Source organism: Drosophila yakuba, chromosome 2R, assembly GCF_016746365.2.
Source record: "Drosophila yakuba strain Tai18E2 chromosome 2R, Prin_Dyak_Tai18E2_2.1, whole genome shotgun sequence".
Taxonomy (NCBI): domain Eukaryota; kingdom Metazoa; phylum Arthropoda; class Insecta; order Diptera; family Drosophilidae; genus Drosophila; species Drosophila yakuba.
The window spans coordinates 42,477-49,821 of NC_052528.2; the positions used below are offsets into that span (position 1 = coordinate 42,477).

A 7,345-nucleotide genomic window follows, 5' to 3' on the forward strand; every position below is an offset into this window, starting at 1 on the left:
GCATAGATAGCTTTCGCATGCTTAGCTGATGGAATCGATTGGAAGTTCATCCCCCCGCGTGCCCCGCGGCTTAATTTCACTTCTACAGAGTCGTCGCTGATTCCATCGCAGCCATCGAAGAATTAAGAACTCTGGGATCCTGTTTCAGAAAATGCTGAAAGTCTTGAGGTGGTAACCGTCGCATTTCCTAAAGGGTTCCAACTACACAAAATTTCCTGAGCCTGACATGACTCATCTTTCCGAAGGCCGCAGGTGACCCAGATGCAACAACACTTCTGGAAAATATGGAGCTGCGAGTATTTATCTCTTTTCGCCCTTCTTTCTTTTCTCGTAAAACTGTCGCGTTATCTATTCAGCTAAGCTATTTGTATGCCTATAAATTATATAATTTAATATAACCTATTTGTGCGTTATTATTAATTATAAGCATAGGGCATATTGGTTGTCTTCCCAATAAACAATAGGATTGACTCTGCTCTCGCTAGCTAATATATTACATTTTGTCCTTCTTTGACTAGACTACTACTGATAGACTATGCGTATTTGGAGGCGTCAACAAATCTGTATTACTGAAAAACTAATTAAATTATTTTGGAATTCGAATTCTACCTAATTTATCTTCTATGGATAATAACTGATCCTATTAACTTTTATTTATTTAAAGTTTTTTAATAAGAAGTTTTTCTAAAGTAGTAAGTGCTGCCAACCACCCTAACGTATCACATATTTTTGATAGCGTTGTAAAACAACGCGCTTATTTGTATCTTTTGATTCAGTACAATTTGCTTTAAATGTAAATAAAGCATTTTGAGGTTCCCATTGCAGTCCTAAAGTTTTAATACATTTGTTCGCTATAATATTGAGAACCTTATTATTCCCTGTGTCCCCCATAGTTGTTAATATTTTGAAAGTAAGGGACATTTATTTCCTTAAGTTAAATCCCACCTTCTGCAATTCTTGAGAAATTAACGTTATTAATTTTTTAGTATGTCCGTCCGTGTAAACGTCGAGATTTCAGAAACTATAGCAGCTAGAGAGCTGAGATTAAGCACACAGTCATAGCCGCAGCGCAAGTTCGTTGACCCATGTTGCCACTTTAACGCCCACAAACCGCCCAAAACTGCAACGCCCACATTTCGAAATTTAATTTTTTATTAGTCATGTAAATTTCTATCGATATGATAAAACACCCTAACACACACAAATCGGCCAAAGCTGCCATGCCCACACTTTTCAAAAATGTTGTGATATTTTTTCACAATTTTGGTAGTCACGTATATTTTTTTTTTCGATTTGCCAAAAATCTTTTTTTAATTTTTTTTTTCGTCAGGAGAATTTTTTCATAATTTTTCATATTTTTGATCATTCTTATTAATTTTGCTTACTCTAATTCTCCTAAAGTGACGTTCTCCTTGAACGGAATTGACATCTAGATACTATCCACCCAAAATCAGCTTTTGGCATAAGGAGACCGTCTTCCATTTTTTCTGCTCAACATTATCTGCTTTGTGCTTGGAGATCTGTATGTGAACAAACTTTTATATTAATACATAAAATAATTTTTATAATTTTTATTCATGTTAGTATTAATAATTTTCTTTACAGGTTCAACTTAATATGAAAATAACGATATTGAATTGAAAAGTCCATGGCATCAGAAAGTGCCTGTATTTCTTTTGCTTTTTTGACGTGACTTTAAAATAAGTTGAGCGACTTGTTTGCGTACACCCTTTTCGTGAGATCGTAAGACTTTGAAAATTCAAAACCTGAATCTAAAAGCGGGGGAAGGGGTGGTATCATTGCTTTGACTCAGTTGGATTGCGACAAAGGAAATGCAAGTCGAAAATAAACGAGTCTCCGATGACCAGGTCAGCGGCCGCAATAGGTTACAGAAAGATAAAAAACCCAAACCAGTTCCGAGCACAATTCACCGAAGGTGTATTGACTCCCAAAATAGGGGAAAGTTAGGAATATGATTCCTAAGTGGGAACTCTTGGCATAGAAGACCAATAGATCCGAAAAAGCTCTATGCCAGTATAGAAAGACCGTAGCCCACAGATAAGTCAGTCAATACTTAGCCCACCTGTAGTCAATACCCGGGCAACCATCCGTACGTTAATACTCGGGCGATTATCCGTCAGTCTATAGCCAGGAAGACTCAAGATGAACATCCAAAGGTGATCCTGGAACACTTAATCTTGAACCAGCAACACTCGGGATAACTCCAGTCGAGGGAAAAATGTCGAGGAGCCAGGACGCTATCAACCCTTAAAAAAAGAGGACCTACTTTGGAAGACTCCAGGACTAACAACGAACAAACCTTAAAGGAAGACCATAGTTTCACAAAACTCTCAGGATGGGCGGCAAGGAGTCTAAAGCCTCCGACAACACAGCTAATGTGATCAACACCGTAGAGGTTGTCGACCACAAGCAGGGAATAGCAGGGGTGCAGCATACCCTAGAATTCATCGCTGCTTTATTGATCTTCCTGACTCTATTAAAGCTAGTAAAAATGTACAAGAGATCCGTACAGCGGAGGAGGCACCATCACCACTGGACAGAATTGCATCCGGTTTCCCACAAAGTGCATAATTGAAAATGCTAACGGCTAAACAATTGTCGTTAATGTGAATATCAGCGAAAACAAGCAACAGCGTGGACTTTCCTAACAAGTGATTACTCCAAGTAATATGAGCGCCGAATAGCAGCCAAAGCGTGCCACAGAAGAAAAAAAAAACAACTCATTCATTCATTCATATATATATATGTATATACATGACTTAGTGTATATATTTTTATTTTTGTTTGTGTATATCTTACTACAGTTCGGTTACAATTAATTGGTGCACGAATGCATATGTATGTATAACTCCATCACTATATATATACATATATAGCAACACCCAGGATCCAACGCGTCGAGATCTCATCGCTCCGGATTAAAGTCGGGTAAGTTCCCGAGTTTTCTCTATATTCATATATATACATATATTCTCGTGCTCATTTTATTTTTACACCATTAGTATATATAAGTATATTTTTGTAACAATGGTAACCAAAGGGTGTCAGGTTTAAAGAATAATATTTTATTGTTAGCCTCTTCCAGGCAATGTATTTCAATTTAAATATTTTGTGTTCGATATTTTCTTAAATAAAAAAAACTTTTCAGCGGCGAGAATCCGCCTTGTTTTTGTTATGCAAAAACAAGAGCCTCAGAGCGACGTTTGTAGTCGTGAATAGCCAACATTTTTGTTGACGTGCGCACCTTTGCTTGGTAATGAATTCGATACTCCTCGCTTTAGGTAAACATTTACAGAAGGGGTGCTGACGCGAGAAGTAGAGTATGTCAAAAAAGATGACATAACGTTTGACGGACAACCTTGACATCGTTGTGCGGCCCGCAACGATCCATCAGGCATGCGGACGCATGAAGGGGAGGGAACGTGGCCGAAACATTGCCCGATCGTTTTACGATCAAGCTACAGCTTGTGGGTTAGTGAGGACTGCTGACTGACGAACGGTACGAAATTTTCGGGCACCACTAATATTTATTCTCATTATGTTGGAAAGGTTTAGGGTCTTACCAAGATCCCACGACCCAAAATCGACGAGCCCACGCTAGCAGGCACCATTACCTGACATCGGATGCCCCTCCCTCGACCTGAGTCCTTACCCAGGACACCGGCACGAATACACTTAACTACGGACTCTTCATTAAATTATCAAAGAATTATGTGATCAAAAATTACACACATCTTCCAATAATTTTGCCTTTAATTTCATCATATATATTGACTCATTAATTGTGTCAATAAATGTTCTTATTGGATTATTGGATACCATATGTATTCTTTTATTTATGTGTTCAGAAAAAATTTTTCTCTATTTCGCATACAACCCGGTTAAAAATTTCCAAGTGTGAATGAGTTTTGTAAAGAGCACATTAATAAGATCCCATTCTTTGATATCACCAAAGAAAAGGCGTATCTGAATTTTATGTACGGTTGGTACCTCCTCTTCTTTAAAACCCGTCAAAATCTCATATCGGGTATTAATGATAAGTCAATCACCATGTGAAAAGTTTTGCCGTACTCGAAAGGTTTGATCGACGACGACGTTCCTTAATTGCAGGCCTTTTTTCAAACACCCAAGATGGCTGGAGCAAATTTTCTATGTATGGCGGGCGGAACTGTCCGTTACATATTTATACATATGTATATGCAGTTTGAAATCCATCTTTACCGTCGCGCTTGTAGAATTTGGACTTTATAATTTAAAAAAATTTTAAAAAAAGTGCTAAATGTCGCAATGACAATGGACCATTCGAGGATTGAACAAACTTAGTTAGCTGTTAGTAAAAAATGTTATAAATAATACATCTTTACAGAGAGAGTGACGCAATATTATGTTTTTCATTAGCATAAGCAAAGACACAACAACAGAGCATGCTAAAGTCGAGTTCCCAGTTATTCAGCTAGTAAAAGTGCGAAGAAGAAGATGAAATGGATGTTCATGTTGAATAAGATAAAAACACACTTTCAGGAGTTGTTACAAAACATAGTAACCGAAATAATAAATTTCAAAAATAATTATCTAGCAACAACAATATATATAGCAAGCCGTCAATGAAGTCATGTTGTGCAATATGGAAAAGTAAATTTATGTATAACCCGTGCTGCCAACTTAGCCTTTTGCCGGCCAGAACTGGCCTTTTTTAAATGTCAAATGCAGGAAAAACTGTTAGCTAGCTGCTGGCGGGAAATCTAGCATTTTTATACCCGCTACTCGTAGAGTAAAAGGGTATGCTAGATTCGTTGAAACAGGCAGAAGGAAGCGTTTCCGACCATATAAAGAATATATATTCTTGAGTCGAGTCGATCTGACCAGGTCAGTCTGACCGTCCGTCTGTCTGTCCGTCCCTCTGTCCGTCCGTATGAACGCTTAGATCTCAGGAACTTCTAAAGCTAGAAAGTTGAGATTAAGCACACAGACTCCAGAGACATGGACGCAGCGCAAGTTTGTCGAATCATGTTGCCACGCCCACTCTAACGCCCACAAACCGCCCAAAACTGCCACGCCCACACTTTTGAAAAATGTTTTGATATTTTTTTATTTTTGTATTAGTCTTGTAAATTTCTATCTATTTGCCAAAAAACTTTTTGCCACGCCCACAAACCGCCCAAAACTGCCAAGCCCACACTTTTGAAAAATGTTTTGATATTTTTCATTTTTGTATTGGTCTTGTAAATATCTATCGATTTGCCAAACAACTTTTTGCCGCGCCCACTCTAACGCCCACAAGCCGCCCAAAGCTACCACGCCCACACTTTTGAAAAATGTTTTGATATTTTTTCATTTTTGTATTAGTCTTATAAATTTCTATCTATTTGCCAAAAAACTTTTTGCCACGCCCACTCTTACGCCCACAAACCGCCAAAAACTGTCAGTGTTCAAGACTCTCCTTCGCAATTCACCTAGCTGAGTAACGGATATCAGATAGTCGGGGAACTCGACTATAGCGTTCTCTCTGGTTGAAAATCAATCTGGCCTCCTATAGCATTATTTCAAATTCTGGCAGCACTCCCTTAACGTTAAACGTGACATCACATTAATCGATAGTTGCTGCAATACATAGTGCATAAAACTGATTGCCATCTTTTTGTATTGTAAGGCTAAGGACGCAGCAAAAAGTTATACTAAAATGCCAAAAGTTCAGTATAAATAAAAACCTCGAGACACTTGGCTTCGCGATCCGTTGTTCAAGGATTGGATGTCAATTTATCCAAATGACGCTAATAAGTGTTATTGCAGATATTGCAAATCCAGTATAGTTTCAAAGCTGTACGATTTGCAGGGACATGCCAAAACCAAGAAGCATAAGGCGGCAACGAGTTGCTTTACTCAAAAAAATAAAATTGTGTTTACACCAAATGTGCTTCCTAAAACGAAGCAAAGCAGCAGCCTTATGTTTGTTTATTGCATCCCATTCTGCTATTTCACCCATCGATCACATGGGTATATTGTGCGCCACAAAATTTGATGGCGACAAAGTCAAAGTGGAAATAGAGATTCGATTTAGGTGCACGGAGTTTATCATTTCACTTATAGATGAGCTTAAACAGAGGTAAGCAATTTTCTATGCATATAAATAATTAGGCTAACACTTCTTTTATTTTATAAATTTTTTTTTCAGATTACCCAAAAACTTCCAAATTCTTCAGCAAATCGACATTTTTTCTGTTGAGAAAATTGTAAAACTAGAAAGGGCTCTGTTATTAATATTCTAGAGCGTTTCAAACTGCCTGTCTCTAAGATTGAACAGGTCGTTCTACAATATAACAACATACATCTGTTAAAATGGGAAAATACGGCTTGCACTGTAAAATTTTCGGCTGAGGAAAACAATTATGTGGATTCGGGAGGAAATCACCGATTTAAAGCGTTAGCTTCTTTTGTTTTTAACGTACTATCGCTGCCGTGGTCAAACGTTTGACCAGTTAGGCAAATGAACATTGTAAAATCGAAGCTAAGAAACTCAATGAACATTGACACACTTAATTCGATTTTACACATACAGTAATTAATATTTTTTAACACAATATTAACAACTTTGACTTTTTATTAAACATTAATTAATTTATATTCAAAGTTATGGATTGCCACGGTCTAACAAATGTTGTCACAACTTTAAAGTGCCTCAAAAGTACTTAAATATTATTGGAACAAATAACTCGTACACTGCTTAGGAAAATATGGAGTTCTTTGAAATGGATAATTGCCTTTCAATTTTCAAATAGCAATATATTAAACAAAAATTCATCAAAACCAAAATGGCTTTTTTTCTTGCTATTTTTGAACTTGATCTACCCGTTTCTAGCAGGTTTGGAAGGTTATTTTAGCAGTTTATTGCCCAGAAGCCTTGGCAGCAATGTGTAAAACTACCAATTGACACCTATCAGACAGCTTGTTTCAAACGATTTGGATAGCGGACAATATAAGAATTCATAAGAGACGAAATGTATGTAAAACAAAGCTTTCGGTCATTATAGCTTTAGGCATATAAATTCTATGTTACGAAATCCATCAAAAAGTTCTCCGTCTGATTACGGGAGTGGACTCAGCCACAATTAGGACCGCACCTCCTCGCCCATCAGAATTCCTGAGGGTCTTTCTTTTAGCAAAGTCTCTGTAAACTCAATGACACAATGAAAAGGAAAAGTTATCAGGATACAATTTTGCTACGCTCGCCTTTTGCATTTTGATAGAAAATTAAATGAGGAGAGAATATTTAGTAAAATAAAGACGGGGAGAAAGGTGCATTGTTCTGCCCACATAACTTAATTTT

The 7,345-nt window shown here is 37.3% G+C and overlaps 1 long non-coding RNA gene across 1 annotated transcript; it reads left to right on the forward strand.

Moving 5' to 3' along the window:
- The first annotated feature begins 5,436 nt into the window (after window positions 1–5,436).
- Window positions 5,437–6,825, forward strand: LOC26535008. The gene is made up of 2 exons (XR_001453748.3): window positions 5,437–6,124; window positions 6,194–6,825. It is a non-coding gene; the product is annotated as an uncharacterized LOC26535008 (long non-coding RNA).
- The last annotated feature ends 520 nt before the right edge of the window (window positions 6,826–7,345 follow it).